Source organism: Nuphar pumila, chromosome 17, assembly GCF_984573655.1.
Source record: "Nuphar pumila chromosome 17, dmNupPumi1.hap1.1, whole genome shotgun sequence".
NCBI classification, from domain to species: Eukaryota; Viridiplantae; Streptophyta; class Magnoliopsida; order Nymphaeales; family Nymphaeaceae; genus Nuphar; species Nuphar pumila.
The window spans coordinates 13,962,217-13,965,568 of record NC_143265.1 but is presented as its reverse complement, the minus strand read 5'-3'; positions in this window follow the sequence as shown (position 1 = coordinate 13,965,568).

Here is a 3,352-nt window from a genome sequence, read left to right as displayed (position 1 = left end):
GTACCGTAGGATAGTGGACAATGAGTTATCGCATGAATATATGGATGGTGTCGATAGTTTTATTGAATTTGCAACGGCGAGTGTCAGTACGGTAGATCCCACAGGTCGGATTAGGTGTCCCTGCAAGATTTGTAAGAATAATCGATTTGTAGAACCTCATGGCGTTAGACATCACCTATACAGGAAGGGTTTTGTGAGTGATTATCAGAACTGGACGTTTCATGGAGAAGAATTTAGAAACGATTTTGATGCACGGGTGAATGTGGTGCACGATAATCCATATACGAATTTGATATTTGATGCTGCAGGAACAGAACTGGGTTCTGCTATGAGTTCTAGTGATGTAAGAACTGCCGTAGATGAAGAATCACCAAACGATGCAGCTAGTAGATTTTATGATTTACTTAAAGATGCTGATGAGCCACTTTGGAACGGTTGTGAGAGTCACACTATCTTGTCTGCAGTTCTTCAACTAATGAATTTGAAGTCCGAGTATAATTTGAGTCAATCATGTTTTGACCGTTTGTGCATGATTGTGAAGAGTATGTTGCTTAAAGATGAGAAATTGCCACAAAATTTCTATCGTGCGAAAGTTATGGTCAACACTCTAGGTATGGGTTACAAAAAGATTGATGCTTGTCCAAATCACTGCATGTTGTATTTCAAGGAGCAGGAAAATGACATATCATGCCCGTCATGTGGGCATCCTCAGTTCAAGCCAAAGACAAGAGACAATGGTAGCACGAGATCAAAGAAAGTTTCATACAAGTCGCTCCGCTACTTTCCTATCACTCCTAGATTGCAGCGATTGTATATGTCTTCAAAGACAGCTAAACACATGAGATGGCATGCAAATAAAGTTCGACACGATGAAAACAAGATCACGCATCCTGTTGACGCTGAAGCTTGGAAGCACTTTGATCGTACTCATCAGAACTTCGCAATGGAAGTGCGAAATGTTAGACTCGATCTATGTACAGATGGATTTAATCCATTTGGGGGTAGATCAACTCCATACTCATGCTGGCCAGTATTTGTAACTCCATACAACCTTCCACCAAGCTTGTGTATGAAACGTCCAAATATTTTCTTGTCTCTGTTGATCCCTGGTCCGACCTCACCTGGCCAAAATCTTGATGTATATCTAAAACCATTGATTGATGAATTAAAAGTACTGTGGGATGACGGTGTTACCACGTATGATTCCCACAAAAAACAAAATTTCAACATGAAGGCCGCTGTTCTATGGACAATCAGTGACTTCCCTGCATATGGTATGTTATCTGGTTGGAGCACACATGGGAGGTTGGCTTGTCCGTACTGCATGGAGGATTCCAAAGCTTTTAGATTGAGGCATGGAAGGAAGCCTTGCTGGTTTGATTGCCATTGTCGATTTCTACCCAGTGATCATCCGTTCCGACGTCAAAAGAATGCATTTACAGCAGGCACAACTGAAACGGAAGGTCCATCCTCAAGATTGTCTGACATAGAGATTTTAAGAAGATTGCGATACTTTCCAGATGTATTAACAGATGCCCGCAGTCCTACACCCTTCCGTGGATTTGGGAAGGAACACAATTGGACGAAAAAATCTATTTTTTGGGAACTACCGTATTGGCCGACCCTATTGATACGACATAATTTGGATGTGATGCATGTAGAGAAAAATGTGTTTGATAATGTGTTTAATACAGTAATGAATATTAAAGGAAAAACGAAGGATAATCCGAAGGCCCGTATGGATTTAAAATTAATATGTAAAAGACCAGAATTGGAACTCAAAGAGTATAATGGCAAAGTACTGAAACCAAAGGCGAAGTACGTGCTCGGACCTGATCAAATAAAATATGTATGTCAATGGTTGAGACAACTGAGATTTCCAGATGGATATGTCTCTAACATTGCTCGGGCTGTGAAGATTGACGATGGACAGTTATATGGGTTGAAGAGCCATGATTGTCATATCTTTATGCAACGATTGATACCCCTAGCATTCCATGATATGTTAGACAAACCTATATGGGGGGTATTGTCTGAGTTGAGCGGATTTTTCAGAACATTGTGCGCATCGGAGGTCATTGTATCAGATGTAAAGAATCTCGAGGACTCTGTCATCACCATTGTTTGTCTGTTAGAAAAGATATTTCCGCCAGCATTTTTCGATGTTATGGAACATTTGATCATACATCTGCCATATGAACTAAGGGTTGGTGGCCCTGTGCAATATCGATGGATGTACCCATTTGAAAGGTATATGTTTTTTTATATTTGTCTCTTTAATGACAGATATTTAAAATTTGAAATGTATATTCTTGTCAGATGCATGTTCGACCTAAAAAAAAAGGTTCGTAATAAAGCAAGAGTAGAAGGCTCTATTTGTGAGGCGTACACTTTAGAAGAGATTTCAAATTTCTCATCTATGTACTTCGAACCTCATATTCCAACACGTTACACATGCTCGCCCCGTAACGATGATGGAGAACAAGTAACTGTAGCTGACAAGCTGTCGATATTTCAACCACTTGGGCATGCATTTGGTAGTTGCCGATCAAGGCTATTGACAGATCGAGAGCAAGATTCTGCACACATCTATATTCTTTTTAATTGCTCAGCGATCGACCCATACATCGAGTAAGTATATGTATATGCAACTCAATTATAAATCCTTTTATGTTCTATATGTGGATACATGACTCGGTAATATAAGTATTTATGGTTTGCAGACGATTTGATCTGGAGTTGCGAAACGAAGTTTCACATCTCACTGATGCAGAAGTACAAAAAGAACGTGAAACTAAGTTTGTGGAGTGGTTGAAACAGTTGGTAAAGAAGCTAACATAAATTTTGTACTTATAAACAACACTAAGTTACTTAATTGATCGTGATCACAATCATTGTTTATGTTTGTGCGTAGGTTCGCAATGGTGATGTTAAAGATCAAGGAATATGTGATTTAGAAAATGGTCCGACCAAAGTTGTGCAATGCTACAACGGGTATATCGTAAATGGTTATCGATTCCATACAAAAGACTACGGTATAAACAAATCAACGATAAATAGTGGCGTGTGTGTCAAGGGTAGCAGCTACGGTGAAAATGAACATGATTACTATGGTGTTATAGAGGAAATAATGGAGTTGACTTACTTAGGCATGAATAACAGGGTTACGGTATTCAAGTGTCATTGGTTTGATCCAACTGCAACAAGACTCGACAAAGCTTCAGGCATTGTGGAGGTGAATCATAAATCTAGGTTTGGAACATATGAACCATTCATATTAGCCTCGCAAGCTCAACAAGTTTATTATACTTCATATCCGAGTATAAAAAAGTCAGATAGAAATGAATGGTGG